Source organism: Nelumbo lutea, chromosome 1 (genome assembly GCF_056320005.1).
Source record: "Nelumbo lutea isolate HS-2025 chromosome 1, American lotus-T2T, whole genome shotgun sequence".
Lineage (NCBI taxonomy): Eukaryota > Viridiplantae > Streptophyta > Magnoliopsida > Proteales > Nelumbonaceae > Nelumbo > Nelumbo lutea.
In genome coordinates, this window is record NC_142684.1 from 151737088 (window position 1) to 151763048 (window position 25961).

The 25961-nt window shown below is 43.9% G+C and overlaps 1 long non-coding RNA gene and 1 pseudogene across 1 annotated transcript; both read left to right on the plus strand.

Moving 5' to 3' along the window:
- Positions 1–307: 307 nt before the first annotated feature.
- LOC148878399 (uncharacterized) lies at positions 308–3641 on the plus strand. The gene is made up of 2 exons (XR_016105140.1): positions 308–912; positions 3066–3641. It is a non-coding gene; the product is annotated as an uncharacterized LOC148878399 (long non-coding RNA).
- A 15188-nt stretch (positions 3642–18829) lies between these two features.
- On the plus strand, positions 18830–18938 carry LOC148878400 (U6 spliceosomal RNA; annotated as a pseudogene).
- The last annotated feature ends 7023 nt before the right edge of the window (positions 18939–25961 follow it).

Genomic DNA, 25961 nt, shown 5'->3' on the forward strand with positions numbered 1-25961 from the left:
ATGAGAAAAAAAAACACCGAACACTCATTCAACCAATTCCATTTTACTTTGGCTTAGGTTGGGGATTGGAATTCGTCCTCACAAAATTCATCCTCACACCATCCTCACGAAAATTGCAGTGAATATCTCCATATTTATATTTTCATTCATAAAGAAATTTCCCATGTACGGATGAAATATTGTGATGACGGTCCAAGACCAATTCTCTGAGGATTATATCCAAATACTTTTACCTTGTATGTTGGGTTGTTCTGGATTATTAAAAGTTTGAATTTATCATCATTTCAAAGAGAACCCGGATTGGGGTGGCTCCCCTTTGGGAGTCCCCCCTCTGCCTCTCTTTTTCTTCTCGGGGTTTCCGGAGGTTTCTTCTTTGGGATTTCCAGATGTTTCTTCTCTCCCCGTTTAGATTGAGCCGTTCTCTCGAGGCTTCCTCGAGGTTCTTCTCTTTATTTCGCTTTCATCGTTTCCTCTTTTGCCATTGGTCCATTGAGGTGGCTCCCCTTGGGGAGTCCCCCCTCTCCCTTTCCTTTTCTTTCTCCTTACTCTCTTTAGTTCGTCTCTTAGTTTTTCTTCTCCCCTTCTCCCCTCTCCTCATTCCTCTCTCTCCCTCCTGATTCTTCCGTTCCATTGTTTCAGTTCTTCACCCTTCTCCCGTCCCTCGTCGTTTTTCCCTCTCACTTGTTATTCTTCTTTGTTCTTTTTGTTCTTTTTTTTCTTTGCTTCTGTTGTACAGGGATTTTGGTACAGGGGGCGAACTCTTCATTCTTTGCTTCTGGGCGATGGCCACATCGCTGCCTTGGCTTGCCATCCATGGTTGTTTCCCAATTATTTTTACCGCCAGTTGCAGTTTTTGGTGGCGGTTGGCGTTTCTTGGTGGCAGTTACAATTCACCAACACGTTCCATTGTTGGTAGGATTGCTATTTCTTCTGTTGGTGATTCTTAACTCATCATTTGTCAATTACAGAAGTTCTTTTCTTCTCCTTAAATTGTTTATGGGCTTTCTAACCTAGTACTGTTATCAATTCTTTGTATACATACAAGTTTCTTGATTGAATGAATATGCTTTACTTTTGCCTAAAAAAATAAAAAAAGAAAGAAAAAAAGAGAACCCGAATTGACTGGAGACAAAATCATGTACACCGGTTTGGGCTACCTTATTCGTGATAGGTAACCCAGCCCAGCCCAAAATAGCTAACATCGATAACGTATATAATTGGACATTACTCAATCCTGATATAGTATCAAACGTAGGAACAAAGAATAACAGGAGCAAAGTAGGAGAGGATATGAGGAGAACTTTTATTTCAGATTGCAAGTGACTACAAAAAAAAAAACTGTGAACTAATGGTCTATTTATAATAGGCTAAACCCACCTAAGCTCCCATTAAAATAGTTAGAAAGACTCAACAAACTTGACCATGACTTATTCAAATTGTTAGACAAAATAGCAACAGAATTGGGATTACAAGCCAACATCCCCCCTTAATCTTGATTCGGAAATACTCTAACTCAATTGCTTTCTTCCCAACTTGATCTCTCAAGAAATGATAGCGTATGCCAATGTACTTGCTTCTTCCATGAGTGACAGGATTCTTTGCCAAGTCGATTGCAGAAATATTGTCAATGAAGATCTTCATTGGCCCCTCAACTGGAGCATGGATTTGACTCATTACATTGAGCAACCATATTGCTTGACATGCACGAAACTGCAACTACATACTCTACTTCACAAGTTGAAAGTGCAACTATGGGTTGCTTCTTTGATGACCATGGACAAGCTGTAACACCATAATTAAAACAATATCCAGAAGCGCTTTTACGGTCATCTAAATCTCCACCCCAATCACTATCTGAGTAACCTATGAGAACACAGTTGTTAGATGAAGAATAGAATAAACCATGATCATAAGTGCCCTTTAGGTACCGCATGGTTCTTTTGGCTACTTGCATATGAGACTGGCGAGGAGATTCCAAAAATCTGCTAATCAAACCAACACCGTAAGAGATGCCCGGCCTTGTGCATGTAAGGTATCTCAAACTCGCTTGAAATAGGTTGAATCAACAGGTGCCCCATCTCCATACTTTAACAACTTTGTACTCACCTCTACGGGAGTTCTCACGGAATTGCAATCTTGCATACGGAACTTCTTCAAAAGTTCAGTAGGATATCTCTTTTGGGAGATGAAAATTCCATAATCTCTTTGAACCACTTCTATGCCAAGGAAATACGATATTAGGCCAAGGTCTGTCATTTCAAATTCATGCATCATGGACTTCTTGAAATCTTCAATCATTTTGGGATTATTGCCTGTAAAAATTAGATCATCAACATAAAGGCACAACAACAATATATCACCAAAATCATTTGGAGGGACATTTTTTGAAGCCAGTCTTATGGAAGAAAGAGTCAACGCGCCTATTCTTGGTGCTTGTTTTAGGCCATGCAAAGCTTTCTTCAATCTGTACATCTTATCTTTACTTCCCTGCTTCATGAATCATAGTGGTTGTTTGACAAAAACCTCTTCTTCAAGTGGGCCATTTAAAAAAGCCGACTTCACATCCATTTGATGGATTTTCCATTGATTCTGTGCAGCCAAAGAAATTATAATTCTGATAGTCTCAATTCGAGCAACAGGAGAAAAAACTTTTTAATAATCATAGTTAGGTCTCTACTCAAACCCCTTAGCTACCAATTTTGCTTTATGTCTTTCCACATTGCCATTTGACTTCATCTTTGTCTTGAAAACCTACTTCACATCAATAGCTTTGTGACCTCGTGGGATATCAGTAAGTTCCCATGTATTGTTTCTTTCAATTGCCTTGATCTTTTCGTTCATAGCATTCACCCATTTAGGATCTTGGATTGCCTCCTTGAATGTCACAGGTTCACTATCTACAAAGAAAGCAAAATGCACCAATTCAACTTCATCATCAGGTGTTATCTCAAAATCTTGCAATTGTATAGATTGTTGGCATTGCCTCCTTGGTCTTCCTGATTCTACTGGAGCTTATGGAATAGAACTTTCTTGAGCATAGCTTGATGAGGCTTCATTTGTGGCAGGAACTGCAACGTCCTCTTCAAGGATACCGAGCAGTTGCTTCTCAGAGTCTTTATGCGTATCAACATCCCATTTCCAAGCCTCTTCTTCGGCAAAGGTCACGTCTCGGCTGACAATCACCTTCTTTGTTACGGGATTGAATAGCTTGTATCCAACAAAGATAGCCTTCTCTGCTCGATCGTCTAGTTTTGTCCTCATCTCCGCTGGAACATGGGCATAAGCTATGCAGCCAAATACCTTGAGATGTTTCACGCCTAGCTTGAAACCACTCCATGCTTCTGTAGGTGTGATATTCTAGACACTCTTTGTTGGATACCTGTTTATAAGATAAACAGAACAAGAGACAACTTCACCCCAGAATGAATTGGGCATTCCTTTGGCTTTTAGCATGCTCCTCGTCATGTCCATGATAGTCCTGTTCTTCTGTTTGGCAACTCCATTATGTTGGGGAGTGCAGGTAAATGTAACTTCATGTTTTATTCCTTGTTCTTCACAATACTCATTGAATTCATTAGAGGTATATTCACCCCCACCATCAGTTCGTAAAGCTTTAATAGAGTAGCCACTTTCTCTCTCAACATGTGCCTTGAACTTCTTAAAATATTAAAAAACTTCAGACTTCTTTTGTAGAAAATAAACCCAAAAATTTCTGGTATAATCATCAATGAAGGTTAGGAAGTACCTATTGTTACCAATGGACATGATATTCATTGGGCTGCACACATCAGAATGAATGAGCTCCAATGGTTGTGTTGCATGCCGCTGTTCTGCTGCAAACGACAATCTGTGATGCTTTCCAAGAGTGCAAGCTTCACACAATTGTTCCGGATGATGAATACTAGGCAAGCCTTTCACCATATTTCCTTTAGCAAGCATTTTTAAACTCCGAAAGTTCAAATGTCCAAAGCGAAGGTGCCACAGCCAAGACTCATCATTTATAATAGCATTGAAACAATTATAAACACCACTGGAAATATCAACTTGAAACATACGATTCTTTGTCAAAGGGGCCTTGAGAATGAGTGTACCTTTTTTATCAAGAATGGAGAGTTGATTGCCACGGAGGTTCATAGCATACCCCTTTTCTGCCAGCTGTCCCACATTAAGCAAATTACTCTTCATGCTTGATACATAGAAGACATCAGAAATATACTTATGATCTCCATTCTTCAAGTTGATAAGGATCTATCCTTTTCCCGTCACTGGTATAGTATTGTCATCGGCAAGTTTGACTTTGCTGCGAAATGATTCATCAAGATTAGCAAATAGCTCCTTTTTGCCGCACATATGATTGGTACACTCAGTGTCAAGGAACCATGTGTGGTAGTTTGGTGTTTCACTAGCTGTAGTGACCATCAAGAGACTATGGCCGCCATCATCATCATCATCATCATCATCATCATCTTCTTGTACATAGTGAGCCCTTTGAGTATTATCCTTATATCTGCATTCACTTGAATAACGGCCACGTCTATGACAAGAATAACACTCAACATTGGATTTGTCATACCTTCCTTTACCACGTTCGCGTCCTTGACCTCTTGTGTTTTGTTGGTGGGTTGAGTCTGATTTCTCTTGGTCATTATTCTGGCTACCTCCTGCTCCATAATTGTTGTTATAGCCACCATGGCTTCTATTGTTGTAGTAGTGACCACCACGTTCTCGTCCTCTTCCATGATAACTACCATGCTTTCAGCTTGTTTCACCACTTTGTTCACTTTTAATGGAAACTAGGGCTTGGAGGGCTTGCTCAATTGGCTTCTCATTTTGCTTCTCATTCATGCGTTGCTCATGGTCTTGCAAGGTGTTGGATAATTCCTTGACAGTCATCAAAGACAGATCATGTGCTTCTTCTATCGCCACCACGAAATGCTCAAATCTGGAAGTGAGTGACTGTAAAATCTTGTCCACTTTGGCCTGCTCTTTTTACTCCTCTCCATATGTTTTCATTTGATTTGTCAAAGCAAGATGTCGTGGAGAATGGGGTTGTTGATCTTGCAGAAAATGCAATCAATGCACAGAAAAATACCCACCGTGAAAACAAGAAGTATAAGAAGGCACTGTATTTCATTCATCAAGGGGTGAATGATGAAGTCTTTGAGAAGATTGTAGGAGCTCATATTGACGCCTCAAAGTTTGGAGTCTCACCTTCTTAACTCTGTCCTCACCTTTGTACGACATCATCAAGGTATCCCAGGCTTGTTTTGACATGGTTTCTGATGCGGCACAATCCGGGCACTCCTAGCTGGTTGCTGACTGGCTCCTTGTTGGCAACGGACGACACCTGAGATGATGAAAAAGAAGGATTCCCGAGGGATTTGCCCAGCGGGAATACTCCAAAGCTTAAGTTAGAATGCTGGGGAGGAAGAAAATATTATGAAAGGCTAAGAGTGTAGGTCGCGTGTGATCATTGTGTCTCAAGATTAGCTCGTGAGCAAGTAAGAATTCAAGTTCAGAGTAAAACTCAAGAGTGTGAGACCTCTCCCCTACGATTAAAGGGCTTTTATAGGGGCATTCTTGTCAAATCGGGCGTAACCGCCACTGGGCTCCTACGTAGCTGTTACCTGCCAGGGCTGCGCAGGTGATCGTTACAGTGTACTACCCGCTTGGATGAGTGACACGTCTTGAAGGGATAGGCATGCCACCATCTGTCGAGAGATGTGGGTGCAGATTGTCAAATGGGCAGGGACTGCGCCGCTAGTCGAGGGACATGGTGCAGTATAACGAGTACGGTCTTGTCAAATAGAAGCTTCCTGAGAGCGTCGAGTTGCTTAGTCGCGAGCTACCCTATCCCGCAGCGAGCTACTTTGTAGCAAGCTCTTAGGGGTACTTCGAGGTGACCCTCATAAAGGTTGGTCTTTGGGGCTGTTCTTCTGCCCAGGTGCTGGAGCGAGCTGGTTTCCCTAGCTTGCGAGTTGAAATAGTCTTGGAGTATTCCCTTTCCAGTAGCTCGGGGGACCTGGAGCTCGCATTGTAGCGGGCTCCCCCTATAGCGAGCTACTCTACAGGCTCGTTACTTCGTTGTGATCAGGCCACGATGCTGAGTTGTCGCTTGTATTGAATCAGATCCATGTGTCATCATTTCAGTAGGTCAGGTCAAATCATCCTCCATCAATTGCCCCCCACTCCTCAGGCTAAGAGTGTTGCCTTAGCGTGAGGAGTTCATAAAGTGTGACGGGTTGATTTGACCGAAATTCAAACTTGATTAGCTGCTCATATTAAATGCACGAGCTGAAGCGGCTCTTAACTCTGGATGTCGTGCAGCCGCTATTACCTCAATCATGGGAGACGTGCAACCAGTCACGTTTCGATTTCAGAAGGCATGCGATCAGTTTGACTACGAACCATCGGATCTGGCTCAATCTAGGCTGTTGATTTGGAGGCGTAGAGGCTATAAATAGGAGGGCCCCCTAGGCCTCATTTTCTTTCATGCTATCTTGTTGTCTTCGGATTTTGAGGTCGCGCATCCTTGTAGTCTACCTGAACTCTTCCATTCACTTTGTTTCATCTTTTTCGGTGAGTCAATCACTATCAATCATGTCTGGGTATCCGTACCATACTTATTACCGGGACGGTAACCAGGACGACGACTCTCCCTCGAGCTCCGGGGGAGCTTGGGAGCAAGTCCCGGAGGCTCGGGAGACCTCCGGTGATGTGGCCTCTACTTCTCGGGGGAGGGAGCCTGACACCTTCGGTCCTTCCTCTATGACGGCTGAGAGACTCAGGTCTCTAATCCGCTATTTTCACCTTCTTGGAGACCTCATCTACAGTCTCCCCATTGGTAACATGGTTCCGATGAGATAGCTATTTTCTAGGAACGACTCAAGGTTGGCCTACGTCTTCCACTGCACCCCCTAATAGTGGAGGTGCTAATCCACTTTAATGTTACCATCGATCAACTTCATCCCAACACTATCCGGAACATGGTTGGAACCATTTCTTTGTGTTATGAGTACTGTCTCCCCTTGAACCTTGACATTTTTGCTTCTATTTTTTGTATTAAAAATGCCATTTCTGGAGTTCCTCTGGAAAGACATTTTTACTACCTCTCTCCCCGCCGCGACTATAAGCTCTTGTACAAGCTACAGAATAAGATTCCTGCCTGGAAACGAGATTATTTTGTGGTCCGTAACCCCAGGGGTGGCCCTTCCCAACTTCTTGGAGGGGCGCCATCTAGGACCCCAGGGCCGAGCTGGACCCCAAAACTCGGAAAATGATGCTGTCCTGGGCATTGATAGGCTTCCTCTGTTTGGACTACTTGACCGAGGAGAAGCTCGCACATGCCGACTTGAGCCCGGGTAGGTTGCCCTTTTAGGTCGCGTAGTGCCTTGTAACAATATTGTGTATACATACATTTTTTTCCTTACCGAACTAATATCTTATGATTTTCTGGCAGCCATCATGTCTGGTATTGACACGTGCCGCCTCCTCTCAAGCAACCAAAAGCGCAAAGTGAAGAGATCGCTTCCTGACTGGACTCCCACCTCTGGGGGTACTGAGTTCTGGTCTACGGAGCTAGACTTCACTTCTTCACCACCTGAAGTTCTGTTGCCTCCATCTGATGGAGGTGCTGGCGGAGGTGGCCTTGAGGAGGGCGAGCTCCCGCAGCAAGGGGTGGTTCCTCCTGGTCCCTCTCAGCTGTTTCCCTATCCCTGGCTCCCAGTGGGGAACTGGGAGGGTATTAATGACTATGTAGTGGCTAGGCAAAAGAGCCGAAGGGCGATCTGCCACGAGGAGATCGCTAAGTGGGGGGAGATGGACCCTGGGGATCTCGCCGCGCTTGCCTCCGCTCACTGTATGGTGGTAAGTGGTCCTTCCCCTCTCATTGTTTTTTGCTTCCTTTTGCTGCCTTCTGACCTTAGTCTCCTACTAGTAGGTGAACTCCGCCATCCACACCATGGCCCTCCAGACGAACATCCACTATGGTGATGCTCGCAATTAGAGGGTCACCGTTCAGAAGCTCTAGGGCAAGCTCGACCGGACCCGGGGCGATCTCCATACACTCGTAAGGGGAGTGAGTCCCAGGAGCAGCTCGTCCGGGACCAAGAGGCATAGATCGCTAGGCTTTCCGAGGAGAGCACACGCTACAGGGAGGAATCGTCGAGGGTGGTCGCGGAGAGGGATCTCCTTCGCCAACAGGTTCGGGACTTGGAGTCCACACTTCTGGATCGAACTCGGAACTTCGACACCATTGTGGAGGCCGAGCGGGAGAGGGCGGTCTGGGACTTCAAGGACTTCCAGGAATATCATGACCTCCAAGTGGAGTATGGCTCGAGCTCATACCGCTCCGAATTCAAGCACTGCCGCCGGTTGGTCCGAAAGAAATTTTCTGGACTCAATCTTGACGGCATCACCATGAAGGGCCTGTTTCCCGAGACGGCGGACCAGAGGATGAGGACAAGGTGGAGGAGGTGGACCCCTGAGGCCGGCTGCGTTGGTTTTTTTCTCTAATTTCTGGTGGCTCCCAGGTGCCATAAACCCGGTCTTGAAAAGATCTTGTTGGGTGGTTGTGCCCTTTTTTCCTTCTGTTAAACTTTCTCGAGCTATTTAGCTCGATATATATATATATATATATATATATATATATATATATATATTATTTTTTATTTTTTTTGTAATGGTAATGAAATTTCTTTTTTCTTCGAAGTATGGCGTGCTCCCTGTATTTTTGCTAAAGCGATCTCATCACCCGAGCTATTAGAGCTACATATCTGAAGTAGGACTTTTCGGTAATCGTTATCTCGAGCTGTCTCTTAACGTTTAAGGCATCTCTATGGCATACAGCGAAGTGATTACCATGTAAGCCCGAACTATATGCTTGTTGGTGATTCCTTAGTTCAACCAACATACTGAGATGAGCTATGCTTCATGGGGTTTAAACCCGAGGTAACCCGAAGCGACACACTATGTTCTTCCAAAAGAAGTTTTGAACGTTTCGGGCTGTGATCGTTACAAGGGGTTCGGCTTCCACCCACTTGGTGAAATAATCCACTGCAACCACTAGAATCTTCCTCTGGTCTGTTGCTGATGGAAATGGTCCAAGTATATCGATGTCCCATTGCGCGAAAGGCCACGGGCTAGTGAGATACTTGAGATCGTCGGCAGGCTGGTGGTGGATGTTGGCATGTCTCTGGCACTTGTCACACTTTCTGACGAGCTCAATGGTGTCTTCTTTCATTGTTGGCCAGTAGTATCCCTGTCGTAGTTCTTTTTGGGCGAGGGCCCTGCCCCCCAAGTGTCTGCCGCACAGGCCCTCATGAGTGTCGCGGAGCACGGGCTTAACTTCGGAAGGTCGCAAGCAGCGTAGGTAGGGGAGCGTGTAGGATCTCTGGTATAACCATTCGCCTATCATGACGTATTTGGCTGCTTGACGCTCTACCCTTCTGGCAGCATTGCGATCTGTACGGAGGGTTTCATGTATCTGGAAGCTCGCGAGCGGGTCAATCCAACTCAGCTCTACTTGAACAATAGGAGCGACCTCCTCTGGTCCCCCGAGAATGCTAGGCCGAGGCAGGTTCTCTATGTACACGGTTCTCATGGTGTTATCACTGGTGCTAGCTAACTGGTACAGGGCGTCGGCCTCAGCGTTCTCAGACCTCGGGACTTGCCTGATGAAGTGTGACTGAAAGTTGGGCAGAGCCTCTCTTACTTTGGCCAGGTAGGCAATCATAATCGTTTCGCAAGCTTAATATTCTCCTGTGACCTGATTGACCACGAGTTGGGAATCACTACAGATGATAATGTGCTTGGCTTTCATCTCTTTGGCTAGAGCTAACCCGACTATCAACGCTTCGTACTCTGCTTCATTGTTGGATGCCGCGAACTCAAAGTGTAGTGCATACTCCAGTTTTGTGCCTCTTGGTCCGTGCAGAACTATTTTGGCTCCGTTGCCCTGCTGGTTCGAGGAGCCATCTACGTGAAGGATCTAGGGCTCCTCATCCCAGTTCGCTCTTGGACTAACTAGGAGAGATGCCACACTAGCTGCTACCTCACGGTGCTCAAACTCAACCGGCCTGGGAGCTCTGGGCTCGCCCGAGCTGGGGGCCTCGTGCTCAACCGGCCTGGGGACTTCGGAGCTGAAAGTGCACTCCGCAATGAAATCTGCTAAGGCTTGGGCCTTGATAGCAACTCATGGCTTATATTGGAGGTCGTACTCGCTGAACTCAATGACCCATTTCGTCAGTCGACCAGAGACCTCGAGCTTGAGTAAGACTTGCCTCAGAGGTTTGTTGGTGAGAACGGTAATAGTATGAGCCTGAAAGTACGGACGAAGCTTTCGGGGTGCAGTGACCAGTGCATACGCCAGTTTTTCTATCTCTGGATATCTCGTTTCTGCTCACTGCAACACTTTACTAACATAGTAGATAGGTCGTTGGACCCGATCTACTTCCTTTATTAGTACCGAGCTGATCACTTCGTCACTTGGCGAGAGGTACAACTCTAAAACATCTCCCTCCTCAGGCCGGGTTAAGACCGGTATGCCGGTGAGGTACTTTTTGAGCTCGTCAAACACGAGCTGACAATCTTGGGTCCATTCAAACCCTTTGCTTTTAATTGCTTTAAAGAAAGGTAGGCAGCGATCTGCCGACTTGGACATGAAGTGGCTCAAGGAGGCTATTCGGCCATTCAGCATCTGAACCTCCTTCATTTTTCGGGGTGGTCGGATATCCAGGATGGCCTTTATTTTGTCCGGGTTGGCCTCAATGCCGCACCGGTTCACAATATACCCCAGGAATTTACCCGATGTGACTCCAAAGACACACTTATTCGGGTTCAACTTCATATTGAATCTACGCAGGATTTCAAAAACTAAATTCAAGTCTTGTATTAAGTCACAAGAAAGCTGGGTTTTGACGACCATGTCGTCTACATAACATTCTACTTTTAGGTTGAGCTCGGTTATGAAGGCAGTTTTCTCTTCATCAGCAGGGTCCATCCTGATCTGATTGAAGCCTGAGTAGGTGTCTAGAAAGCTCAGCAACTCATGCCCCAAGGTCGCATCCACCAGATCGATTCTAGGGAGTGGAAAGCAGTCCTTTGGGCAAGCTCGATTCAGGTCAGTGTAGTCGACGCACATGCGCCATTTACCGTTAGCTTTTTTCACCAGAATGGGGTTGGCCACCCAGCTCGGGTAATGGACTTCCCTGATAAAATTGGCTACAAGGAGCTTCCCGACCTCCTCGTTGACTGCCCTCCATCGCTCTGGAGCTAGGTTGTGTTTCTTCTGTCTAACGGACCTAACTACAGGATCAATATTAAGTTTATGAGTTATGATGCTAGGGTCTATGCCTGGCATTTATGCCACAGACCATGCAAAAACATCTAAATTTTCAAGTAAGAAGCGTACCAGTTTAGATCACAGGGGCTCCTTAATGGAAGCACCGATCTGAGGAGTTCGGGCTGGATCTTCTGCTGAGGTCGGAATGGAGACGGTTTCTTCTGATGGCGTAGCTCACTCCTCGCTTTGCCTCGTAGGTCGCTCCAACTCGAGGTCATCAGCCACCTTGGTTTTACCCTTAAGGGCAGCAACATAGCATTTGCGAGACTCAGACTGGCCACCTCGCACTACCCCGACGCTGAAGTCCGTGGGGAACTTTATGGCCAAGTAGTAGGTGGACACCACAGCCCGTAAGGCATGGGTAATCGGCCAACCTACAATGGTGTTATACGGGGAGGGGGTTGCGACCACCAAGAAGTCGTGGTTGAGCCTCACTATGCTAGGCCAGGTGCCAACTTCCACAGGTACTGTTACCCTTCCCAGGGGCCGAACTTCATCTCTGTTGAAGCCTACCAGGGGAGTGCTCGCGGGCTTTAGGTCACACTCTTGAAGCTGGAGTTGGTCGAAAGCTGCTTTGAAAAGGATGTCTGCTAAGTTGCCCGAATCGACAAGGATGCGCCTAACTTCGAAGTCATTGATCTTCATCTTTATGACGAGCGCGTCATCATGGGGGTAGTGGACCCTGTGCGCGTCGTCCTCTGTGAAGAAGATGGGGTCTTCTGTCCTTGGTCGCTTCAGTGGGTTCCGCTCTTCCCTGCCGGTCTCATGAGCTGATGCGCGAGCTACTGCTGAGGTGCAGCCCGCCACAATCGAACCTCCGACTATGACATGGATGGTCCCCCGAACTGGTCTCTCTTCGGGGGAGTGCTTCTGCGGCTATTCTGCTTTCCTGCTGGACTCGGAAGCGTCTCTACTTTGCTCCCCTTGTTGACTTGCTTTATTATTATTAGCTTTATTACTTTGTACAAAATTTCTTAAATATCCACGATGGATAAGTTATTCTATCTCATCATGGAGATTTTTACAATTTTCGGTACTATGACCGTGATCTTTATGAAAGCTACAATACAAATTTTTATTCCTGGTACTAGGGTCGGCCTTCAGCCGAGGTGGCCACTTCACATATGGGGCGTCTTTGATCGCCATGAGGATCTCGGCCCGCTTTGCGTTGAGGGGTGTATAGTCCCTTTCTGCTGCTGGAGCTCAGAAGGGCTGGACTGGCCTTGCCCCCCGAGCTGTGTCATTCTTCTTCCTGCTGTCGCCTTGAGACGGGGATTCTGGCTCTCTCTTTCTTTTTTCTGGGGCCTTCTCGCCCTTCTGGTTGATTTCCTCCTCTGTCCCTATGAACCGATCCGCGAGCTTAAGGAACTCGGTCACGGTCTTGGGTTGGTTGACAACTACCTGCCACTTGAACTCTTTGTGGGTGGTACCTTGCTTGGCTGCTATGAGGCGAACTACGGGATCCATGTTGGGTATCTACAAACAAGCATCATGGAACCGCTTGATGTAGCTCCGGATGGACTCCCCTTCCTTTTGCACTATGCCGATGAGGCTTTCCTGAGTTTGCAGGCACCTTTTGTTGGTGACGAAGTGAGAGTTGAAAACTTGCACGAACTGCGCCCAACTTCTTATTGAGTCGGGCGTGAGGTTTCGGTACTAGGTGTGGGCTACCCTTTTGAAGGTGGTGGAAAAGGCCACGCACATGCAGGACTCGTTGGCTCTTGCCAGATGCATCTGGGACTGGAAGGCGTCCACATGGTCATTTGGATTGAAGGATCCGTCATACTTGTCCAGTGGAGGGAGCTTAAAGTCCCTTGGCATGGGGACAACAAGGAGTTCTAGAGATAACGGGGAAGAAACTGAGAGGAGAGGGGTAGCTTCCACTTCACCTGAGCATACCTCCTCTTTTCCTTTGATCTCGGGAGAGACTCGGGTAGTAGTTCGCCGACGTCTTCGTTGTTGCTTTGCTGGCTCGGCGTTGGTGCTTGACGCGTCAATATTGCCGAGCTCGATAGGCTCAGATTGCTGGTGGTGACTCTAGATCGGAGGGCCTTGCCTATAGTCTGCGGCTAGGACCTCGAACGGGTTCTCCGCGAGCAGGATCTCAAACTGCGAAGGTCGGGGCGATACAGGCTTGGTTGGCTAGGAGGCCCTCGACCTGCCCACAAGCTGCGAGGTGGGGGTAGTTGGCCTCTCCTTCTTGCTATGGGAGGAGGCTTGGCTCTTGGCAATATCCTGAGCCTGGGAGGCCTCTCCCCGGTGGGGTCGCTCACTCCAGCGGGAAGGCTTGGTCTGCTTTGTGGCCGGATGCCGAGGGGGAAACGACGACTGGGCCTAGGGCAAAGAGGGGAACTGCTACTGGTACTAGTATTGGGAAACCTGATGCAACACTTGTTGTTGGTAGAGTTGGAATTGTTGAAATTGTTGCATTTGAGCTTGCATGGCTTGCATGCTTTGCATTAAGTCCTCCAACTGCTTCGGGCTGGCCGCTAGGGGCACAACTGAGGTTTTAGCAAAGGTTGCCCCAACTGTGGAAGGGAGTGGAGCGACCGCGGGTGCCACTGTAGGAGGCACGTTCAGACTGGGAACCCCATCCGCGGAGAGGGGGACGGTAAACTGTCCGGTGTAGACAGTAGGAAGCTGGGGCTACTCCCCAAAAGCATTTTGGCTGGTGCCACGTCCGACATTACTGGAAGAAGCCATGAATACTGAGTTTTTTTTTGGAAGAAGGAACTATAGAAGCTTAGAGGAAGGCTTTTAGAAGCTTTCCCACAGACGGTGCCAAATGATGCGGCATGATCCGGGCACTCCAAGCTGGCTGCTAACTGGCTCCTTGTTGGCAACGGACGACACCTGAGAGGATGAAAAAGAAGGATTCCCAGGGGATTTGCCCGGTGGGAATACTCCGAAGCTTAAGTTAGAATGCTGGGGAGGAAGAAAAGAGTATGAAAAGCTAAGAGTGTAGGTCGCGCGTGATCACTGTGTCTCAAGATTAGCTCGTGAGGAAGTAAGAATTCAAGTTCAGAGTAAAACTCGAGAGTGTGAGACCTCTCCCCTTCGATTAAAGGGCTTTTATATGGGCATTCTTGTCAAATCGGGCGTAACCGCCACTGGGCTCCTGCACAGCCGTTACCTACCAGGGCTGCGTAGGTGATCGTTACAATGTACTACCCGCTTGGATGAGTGACACGTCTTAAAGGGACAGGCACGCCACCATTTGTCGAGAGACGTGGGTGCAGATTGTCAAATGGGCAGGGACTGTGCCGCCAGTCGAGGGACGTGGTGCAGTCTGACGAGTACGGTCTTGTCAGATAGAAGCTTCCTGAGAGCATCGAGTTGCTTAGTCGCGAGCTACTTTGTAGCGAGTTACTTTGTCGCGCAACGAGCTACTTTGTAGCAAGCTCTTAGGGGTACTTCGAGGTGACCCTCATCAAGGTTGGTCTTTGGGGCAATTCTTCTGCCCAGGTGCTGGAGCGAGCTGGTTTCCCTAGCTCGCGAGTTGAAATAGTCTTAGAGTATTCCCTTTCTAGTAGCTCGGGGGACTTAGAGCTCGCGTTATAGCGGGCTCCCCTTATAGCGAGCTATGACGTAGCGAGCTACTCTATAGGCTCGTTACTTAGTTGTGGTCAGGCCACGATGCTGAGCTGTCGCTCGTGCTGAATTAGATCCAAGTGTCATCGTTTCAGTAGGTCGGGTCAAATCATCCTCCATCACTTTCTCCTACAATTTTCTCAGACTTCATCATTCACCCCTTGATGAATGAAATAAAGTCCCTTCTTATCTTTCTTCTTGTTTTCACGGTGGGTATTTTTCTATTCATCGGTTGCATTTTCTGCAAGATCAGCAACCCCATTCTCCACGGCATCTAGCAATTCGTGGTAATTGAAAAGCACCCTCATTTGGACACTCCACCGATTGTAATTTTTCCCATCCAAGACAGGATTGCAAGTGATACCACTGATACCACTGATACAGTATCAAACGTAGGAACAAAGAATAACAGGAGCAAATTACGAGAGGATATGAGAAGAACTTTTATTTCAAATTGCAAGAGAAAAAAAAAAAAACTGTGAACTAATGGCCTATTTATAATAGGCTAAACCCACCTAAACTCCTATTTTTCTGCCATTACTAACATAACCTAAAGAATAGGAGTACATGAAAATATCCCATTAAAATAGTAGAAAGACTCAACTAATTTGACCATGACTTATTCAAATTGTTAAATAAAATAGCAATAGAATCGGAATTATAAGCCAACAAATCCAAGGGGCTTAGTTTGGGCCCCATAAGATCCAGTTCGAGACAAATAAGAACACCTTAACCCACCCAACCCTACCGTTTCTGACGACACCGGATGATCTCTGCTGTGGTCGAATGAGGTCTGGTCTGAGTCTCACCCTGGAGCTCCAGAGCATATCTAGGATTGGAGCCCGGAGGGACCCTCTCCCTCTGGCTCTGGAATACCTATCCGTTATTCTTCTCTTAATAACAGAACTCCTGCACTGCACCACTTTGTTGCCATCTCCAACAAGCTAGATAGAAAATACCACCATGCCATTGCCAGCGATCAAATCCAACTCGAAAATCGCAAACCCACAACGAATTAATCAGTCAACACCGCTATAGCGGTTCTCCCAGTTAAATCGTCAAAACCCTAGTCTTGTTTATTATGTACCTGATCTCTACGGCGTAGAAGTGACTCTGCTGCTTAACCTAGCTCACTTGGCTAGGATTGGAGTTCGGGTCTACTGAAAATTTGACGAATTTGAACTGATGGCTTAATAATAATAATTGCGAGAGGAGTGATTATTTTAGATTGGTCGTCAATATCTTAAATTATCTGCAATCTGACAACATTATGAACTATTAATATATTATAGATACGTAATCAATGTGTGCTTGGATAATTCCTTGGGAAAAAACAATGTCCATTATTAATTTCCGTCACTTTGACCTAAGTTAGCGAAAAGAAATTACAGGGAATAGGGAAGGGAGGCGATCCTACAGGTCACAAGTCTCTATCCATCGATATTAAAATCAAATCATCTTTATTTAATTTTATTTTTGGGAAAACAGACTGAAGTGTGAACATGGATCTTAAGATAATTAATCTCAACAAATATTTGCCTTCAGAAATTAAAAAAAAATTGCAATAATAATAAAAAAAAGGAATTCAACTAAAGGAGAAACATAACCTTTCTATGATTCCATCCCATAACCCACATTAGTCGTATCCTCAACTTACAATAACGGAGTTCTGCCTGGTTGGTCCATGATCATCTGCTGTCTTCATGGTGATTGATTTCTTAAGTAGATAAATGGATCAGTTGGCCTTAGAAGAATTGGTATACATAAATTATTCAAATTGTTTAATTTGATCAAATGAACCAGCGACCAACTACGATGAAACAAGTAGAGAGAACCATAGACATTACTAAGGATGATAGCAAATTAAAGCAATCAACAGCTCTGAGCACGAACAGGAAATGCACCTTCCAAGTATTCTTCGATTCTCACTGCTTCTGGCCACACCAACTCTATGGATTTCATATGGGTATGCAATCCAGACAGAGCTGCTAGTGCTAGCTAGTTTGCACAAATACATGGGTGTCCACTGCACTAGTCAGTAGGATGTCAATGGATCCATTTTAGATTGGACCCTGTTTAAATCAAAATCAATTTGGATGAATTGGACGGATTAATAAGATATTGAATTAAACTAGTTCAGACTTTATGATCCAACATATTTATTGGATTGGATTGGACTTAGTCCATCTATAATGTATTTATATTGGATTGGGTTGGATTGAGCCAATATGTGTCATATTTGTACAGATTGGACGGTCCAGACATTGAATTGGACTGGTCCAAAATGGTCATCGGATTGGAATGAACCTGGTCCATTTGTAATGGACTCACATTGCACTGGATTGGATTGGACCAAATCCAGTCCAATTGACACCCCTACTAATCAGTTTCTACATCAGGAACCTCCCCAGTATAGGCAAAGCACCTTCTGCATCCATCACCATGTACATAACCTGGCAACAAGCATATCTGCAGCTTTTCTTTGGATATCCGCCATGTCCTGCGTATCCGCCACTGCTAAGGGTGCAACTTTGGTAGGCCCAATTTGAGTCCGGGCTGATCAGCCCTTAATTTTATGAGTGCTTGGTTTTTATTTTTGGGCGGTAGATTGGGCCTGAGCCCAATATTTTTTATTTATTTATTTTTCATGTTGAGCCTGAGTCTAGCCTTTAGCTAGACTGAATTAGGTCCGAGCCCAACTTAATGATTATGTACATATACATACATACATACATGTACACATATATATAGTAATCATACGTAAATGTTTACATATAAACATACATTTATATCAAAATTTGGTATGGGCTGATTAACTAATATAAATCCGATCTGGGCCTAAGCCCAACCCGAGTGTGTCATATTTCAATACAGGCTAGGTTTGGACTGGACAATTCGGGCTTGACCTCAAATTCATACCTTAGACCTAGGGGTGGATTCGAGCTGAACTGAGCCGAATAGTACGAGGCTTGAGCTCGGCTTGAGTAAAAAATTCATAAGCTCGATTTTGAGAAAAAATATTTTATAAAAATAAAAAAATTATATATAAAAATATTTTTTATTTGATATTTAAAACATTAAGAATTATGATATTTTTATTATATATATATATATATTATTTTCTATAATTTTATATTATATATTCGAGCTCGGCAGCTCGAACTCGATTGAAACCGAACTGAACCAAACTCGAGCAACTCATGAAAAGCTCGACTCATTGCCACCCCTACTAAGACCTAAATCTTAGGTTGAGTTCGAATTAAAATTAAACCTGGTCCAATCTACCCGATTTACACCCCCAGCCATGGCCTGGGATACCCATTTCCAGGATAACCGTATTTTGCATCCCTGAGACTATTCTTTCCTCTAAGCTCTCATCTACAACCAAGGCCAAGTCCAGTAAGTTCAATGACTACAGTATGCGCTCTACATTACTTCTACATTTGGAGAAACAACCCTTGCATGCAAAATTAATTCTAGGGCTTAGAAGAATAGAAAGGCAAATATGATATAATTTCATTATTCATTGGGTGGCCATATATGATATATACTAGGTCACTTGTCTGTTCTTGGGAGGTTGAGGTTTCAGGAAGATCTCTTGTTGCCACCTCCGTCGAAGGGGCAAAAGTATACCAAACAAAAGAAAAATCCGTGGAAGAAGCAATTTACACACACAAAAAAAAAAGAACAACTATGAAGATTATAAAGCGTGAAAGGATGAGAAGACATTCTTCCTTCTTCGCATGTGTATAAATGCAAGTTCCGTCTGGATTTGGGCATTATTTTAGGCCTGAAGTACTTTCCACTTCAAATGAATCATGAAAATTTTGAATTTGGAGGGTTGATATTAGTCTATCAGTCTACTATTAGTCAAAAGTGCAAAGCTTTTTTTTTTTTCTTTTCTTCCGAAAATGTTCGAATCCAGGGAGTCTATAATACAGAGAAGATTAGCATAACCCGTGCACAAGAATGGCATGAATAAATTGAGAAAATGCTCCAAATTTCTGATGCAATTAAAGGGAACCTAATTAATTTAGTGGTAATTGAGTGCAATTACCACTAATCTTAGACAGTAAGATTACACTTATCAAGGGAAGAAGAAGAAGAAAGAATGCACATGCACGCACTTACTGTTTAAGTAGTTTTCAGGGTGTTTGGTTATGTGGGCATTTATTCAATAAACGCTGTTACATAGGTGTAATTTCAACATTTTCCTTCTCTTACTCCTTTATACACATTAAAAATGACAAAATTAGACTTCGGTTTTTGTGCAATTAGACATTTTTTCACTGTTAGAATGATGTAGTGCCTAATGACACCTAATTGTCATATCATAAACAATTATAATTATCACTTTTCCCCATTTTACAAGCAAATAAAATACAAACTTTCATGAAAAAGCTAAACAGAACCAAATACGTACTTTGACATCATCCTTTCGCAGATGAGTTTCAATGGTCTTCATCCTTGGATTACGAAAGCATTATGGGCTTCTTGTGGGTGGGTCTTCTGTCAATTACATAGAGATGAGTTTCAACTACCGTGAAAACGACCTAACGACAAGGAGTAAACAAAACCAGGTGGGTCTCCTGTCAATTACTCGGTGGATGTTTTTTACAAAAAAAAAAAGTTAAATGTTCGATCCAGTGGATGTTTTTAAAAAAAAAAAAAAAAAATCCTGTGGGTGTTTGATGCATTATGGTGTTGTGCGTCACGCTTTGTGATTCAGTTTCGAAATCAGATATGCTCAGATCTGCTCCTCATAGAGCGCGTCTCATACCAACCTCACAGCATGTCCTGATTGTACACTGGTAACATCTCCCATATTTATATTTATTATTCGTAGGGAGATGTTCCCAATACATGGTAGGATGTGGTTGTGAGATATGTGTGAGTCACGCTCCATGAGGAGCAGATCCCAATTCTTCAACTTCTCATGCATTGAGAACATCTCCCGTACATGATATTAACATTCATGAGAAGATGTTCCCAACATACGACTGTGATACACTGTGAGGTGCTACTCTGTGAGGAGGAGAAGATTGTTTGGAGCCTATTTGTTTTATACTATTTTTAGTTTGTTTAGTCTATTTGTTTTATACTTTATTCCACGAGTGATTCATACTAACAAAAAAGAATTGTTAAATTTAAGGTTTTCGATGAGAGGGGGAGTGGGGGAGAGGGGAGGGCAATGAACAAGTTCACTGCATTACTCTCAATATCTTCAGAATAAACAATTTCCCACGAGTGATTCATACTAACAAAAAAGAATTGTTAAATTTAAGGTTTTCGATGAGAGGGGGAGTGGGGGAGAGGGGAGGGAAATGAACAAGTTCACTGCATTACTCTCAATATCTTCAGAATAAACAATTTCCTTGTTACATCTCTCTTTACCTCTCCTCAAGTTTGGATCTCCTCCCAACAAAAAACCATTCCAATATGATCCGTGCAGAAACAATGTTGAAATAAAAAAGAAAGCAAGGTTTCCATCCCATCTATGGCATGCCCAGTTCTTGCCCATCTTTTGTAACCATCATCTAATGGAACTTGTTGAAGGCAAGAAAAAGCCACCACCATGAGAAATCCCAAATCCCATAGGGATACAAGAAATATTCATAATCTAGAAAATGATAAGTGGATGGATCTTCACTAATTCAAGGAGTGATAACCCATGCATTGGGTTCATCCATTGCAACAGAAGTTTGGGGAACTTTAGCTCAAAGTCACTTTACCCATTCACGCTCGAGAATTCTCCAACTAAGGAAGCAATTGTAGAGACTCAAGAAGGGTTCATTATCAATTTTAGCCTATGCCCAACATACTAAATCAATATTAGATATAGTCTCTCTACTATTTTAGAGCAAAAAATAAAGTCGGGTCTAATATTTTATATCCTTATTAGCCTTGGAAGTGAATATGAGTTAGTGGCGACATCCATTACCAATCGACCCGATGCAATAGATCTTGCTATTTCGGATATTTTGGGATCTCTACTCAATCATGAGAATTGGCTTGAAGAGTAAGCACAATACTCTAATTCTCCTAATGCAAGTAGTAAGATCGGTCATGGTGCTCTCCAATGTTACCGAGCAAAACATGTTTCTGGTTTTCAAAATGATAAATCTTATAATGAGCCAATAACTTTCCATGGAGGTATTAGCAGCCCTAAATTTAGACTCCATACAATGGGAGTTCTTCCTTTGATCCTACTTGGTACCCTGACTTGGGGTGCTACTTATCATATGACCCCGGAGTTGGACAACATACAGAATCAATCTAAGTATGTGGGCACAGACTAGTTGAAAGTTGAGAATGGCCAAGGTTTGTGTATACATCATATTGGTTCATCATCTCTCTTGTTTAATCAACATGCCTTTACTTTGAACAATATTTATCATGTTCCTTTTATCTATAAGAACTTGCTGCCAATTAGTCATTTTAGTCGAGACAATGATTTATTCTTTGAATTTCATCATGATAATTGTTTTGTGAAGGATTATTTAGGAAAAATACCTCTACGAAAATTTAGTAGAGATGGCTTGTATTGCTTCCCGTCATCAGCCACAATCTCTTAGACACTAAAAGATCTTGTTGGAGAATAAACCTCAATCAATGGGTGGCACTTGCATCTTGGTCATGTAGCACTTTGAATTGTATGACAGGCTATTTTATAATATAGTCTTCCTTATAATCATGATAAGTTGAGTTAGCTAATTTGTGAGTCATGTCAAATAGGTAAGAGCCATAAGTTATCTTTAGGGGGCGTTCTTTTTTTGGATTTTAAGAGTGGGGAAAGTTGGTTCCCATTGACCAAGAATTCCATGTTCTTTTTTTTCAGATTTATGTGGGGACTAGGGAAAGTTTATTTTCTTAGGAATGTAAGTGATACCCATCTCCTATGTGGGTAAATTAGTTTCTCACTTGGGGGGGAAGTTGCCAACACTTGAATGGAACAAAAATGCCCCTTTTAACAATAGATTTTTATGGCTAAAATGGTCATTATCTTATTTACTTGAGAAATAAAAGAACATGGGTAAATGCACTTACCGGGTAAGTGTTTCCTAAGAAAAATTTACCCAAGTAATTACCTTTACCCAGGTAAATAACTTATTGAAAAGTGAACGAGGCCTTATAGTCTTTTAATTATCAATCCAAGGGTCATTTTGATTTAATTTACTCAGATGTTTGGGATCCATCCCCAATTAAGTCAAACAATGACCATTTTTATTATGTTTTATTTTTGGATGATTTTTCTAAATTTTCATGAATCTATTCTATGGATTGCATATATGAAGTGTTTGCTATCTTTCTCAAATTTAAACATTATGTTAGAGTTTATTTTTAATGTTAAAATTTGATTTTTTAATCTGATTGGGGAGGGAAGTATTGGAGCCTCTCTTGTTATTTGGATTCACATGGAATTATCAATCAATTGGCTTGTCCACATATCCATGAGCAAGGTGGATCTATTGAACAAAAGCAAAAACATGTCATTAAATCAACTCTGTCTCTACTAGCCACCTCCAATCTCCCATTTTCCTTCTAGATGGATGCCGCTAAGATTGTAGTTTATTTGATTAATCGACTTCCGACTCCTTCATTGAATAATATGTCCCCTTATGAGAAGTTGTTTAGTAGAGCTCTAGACTACTCGGTGCTACACTAATTCGGTTGTGCATGTTATCCCTTGCTGAAACCTTACAATAGGAATAAATTTATGTTTTGATCATCTCGATGCTTGTTCATTGGCTATAGTAACCCTCATAAAGGCTATAAGTGCCTTCATGTTCCTATCAAAAAAATATTTGTTGCTAGACATGTGGTTTTTTATGAAGAATTGTTTCTTAGACTTCCATCACCTTCTTTATCTAGCACTGTGCCTCCTTTGATTGGTATATATGTTTCAGCATCCTTCTAAGGTATCTCTCCAACATAGGATCAATCCTTTCTCACCGATACTTCACCAGCTTCTCCTCTTGAATCAGCATCATCTCAGCCATAAATATCATCTACTACTATATCATTGCCTTCATCTCTTGATGCTTCTTTTCACCCACTAATGCGGTATCGCAATATTCAAGAGGTCCTTGATAATACTCCTATTGTTTCGCTTTGGCAACTCATAGTCATACCATGAGAACTAGATCAATGGATGGTACACTTCCACATAGATCACACAATTCTACAAGGTACCCTCTCCCGTTTGCTCTTTTCTCTCTTCTTCCTAGTAACGAGCATGAACCATGTTCCTTTATTGAAGCAACAAAATCTAAACATTAGCATGAGATTATGCAATAGGAGTACAACACATTAATTACTAATGGAGCTTAGGAGTTGGTTCCTTAGGACTCTACTATGAATACAATAAGAATGAAATGGGTGTACAAAATATAGTTTGATGGTTCTTTTGACTGTTACAAAGCCAAGTTAACTGCACAAGGCTTTCATCAAATACTTAGGTTAGACTTCTTTGATACTTTTTGTCAGGCTGTCAAATTAGTCACTGTGCAAGCTATTGTCACTCTGGTAGTCTAACATTCTTGTCTAATTCGACCATTGGATATCAAAACACATTTCTCCATGGTTTTCTTAATGAAAATATCTATGTACGACAACCTAAGGGATTTGAAGATCCTTCTCATCTGGATTATGTTTGTCAACTTCAAAAAGCTCTCTATGATCTGTACCAAGCCACTCAAGCTTGGTATTCTCGGCCTAACTATATTCTTCTTAGCATGGGTTTTCGAAATTCAACTACTAGTCCTTCTCTCTCCATCTTTGTTCATGATGGTACTTGATGTAGTGCGATCTGACTACTCCCTACTGGAGGATGATCTGGGTTTTAGTCGGGTAGCGATCTAAGTGAATCTCCAAGAAAGGATCAGAGAACCCAGAGTGGCTAACCCGGAGAGGTCACTCTGATGCTTAAGTCAGTAAACTGATGCGAGCTGAAAAGCTTTGAGAGCTTAGAGAGCTAGAGAGCTAGAGAGCTAGAGAGTAGAGAAATCACGCGTACCTTGTGCCATTGAGGTTGGTGCCTTTATATAGTTGAGCCCTCACGGGTTTTCTGGATTGGTTCCGAGATCTTCGTCCTGCTGGGATCCATTTTTGCTTTAATTGGAGAGTATCATTATCAACTAATAAAGATTATCAATTTCGCCCGGTCCGGGCGGGGAGAAGATAAGCTTGCCATTACGCAGCGTGATCCCGTGAGGTTCGGAGTTTGTTGGAGAGACTTTAGGGATCGTTACGTGATGGCCCAGTTTGGTAGTCCCAAGTTGATATTTCAGTCTTTTTAGTTCTGAACTGGATTGAGTGCTGAGGTGACTATACACCGAGGTGATCCTGCACTAAGGTGACCCTGTGCCAAGGTGAGCCTTGTGCCTAGGTGGTCCTTGTGCCAAGGTAACTGAATACCCGAGCACAATTGTTGCGAACTAATCTTGCCAGGCTGAGCAGTCATCTCTTGGTTAGGTCGTGTCCATGTGTCCCATTTTCGCTAGGTCGGGCCAAATTACCCTTCATCAATTGCCCCCCACTCCCCGAGCCAGGGGTCTGAACCCAGTGCGGGGAGTTCATGACGAGTCCAGGTGGATTTGGCACAAGGTCTGGGCGGTTTGACGGGCGAATCATTGGTCAGACTAGTTCGGCCGCTCGACTCAACCAAGAATAACCCAGGTCGCGTCAGGTGTACGTGTGGACGTAAAAACACGCACTAAACCGATTTCAACCTCGGAGGTCGTGCAACTGGTTTTTCTAGGAGTCGTTGGATCATGATGATCTTGACTGTTGATTCCCGGACACACTAGCTATAAATAGGGGGTAAGGGACTCATTTTCTTTGCCACAAGTTCGCTAATCTTCAATATGAGGTCATGCTCGAGTCCTTCAGTTTGGTGTCTCTTCAGTTTGGTATTGTTTCGAGGTCGTCTTCCTTTCTCTGATCTTTCTTTTGGTGAGTCTTCCCTATCTCTCCTTTTCGATTCCGTGTCTTTCCATTATGTCTAGCTTTAGTTTCGATAGCCTTTTAGATGGGAGCGGTGAGTCTGCTGGAGCCAAGGTGAGTACCTCGGCTCAGGCCGTAGATCTTCATCCTACCGAGGAGGTTACTTTGGGTCAGGATGCGGTCCGCAGTCCTCCCGAGGTGAACTCACCCCGGGGGGAGCAAGAAGCCTTTGGTGACCATGCTTCCACCTCGCATCGAGGTCAACAGCTAGATAACTTTGGCATGTCGACAATGACGGCAGACAGGCTCCTATCCCTAGTAGCCCGATACAAACTTCCCAATGACCTCGTGTACAGTATCCCCTTAGGTAATTTCCCTTGGGAGCATGGTCACGACGAGATCATGATCTTCGAGGAACAGCTCGTATCTGGTCTTCGTCTTCCACTTCACCCTTTGATAGTCGAAGTCATAAAGTTGTTCAACATCACCATAGACCAGTTGCACCCGAACTCCATTTGTAACGTAGTAGGAACCATTTCCCTTTTCCACAACTACAACCTTCCTCTCGACCTCGACATCTTTTCCTCCATTCTTTCAATTAAAAGGAAATCGTCCTGTGTTCTGCCTGAGCATAGGAGAACTTATTACCTGTCACCTCGTCCCGACTTCAAACTCTTGCACGAGCTCCCAAACAAGGTCTTGGCCTGGAAAAGGTGTTATTTTGTGGTCCACAACACTAAGGGGTGGCCTTTCCCGACCCATTGGAGGGCAGCCATCCAGGACCCCGGTGTCCAATTGGACCTGAAGACAAGGGAGGCACTCCGATCTTGGGCGGAGTTCGGGTTGAAGTTCGTAGACTTTGTGACCAAGGAGAAGCTCGTGCAGGCCTGTCTGAGGTCGAGCTAGGGGAACTCGCGTCGGGTCAGCCACTTGCTAAGTTTAAAACCTTTGCGGTAGCTCGCTGTCTCCACCTCGACCATCTCCTTCCAGTACTCTACCGAAGTCTTGTACTCTTCGACGGCCTTAACCTTGGCCTCCTCCACTGCTTGAAGAAGTATCTCAGTCCACTCCTTTACATGAGCCT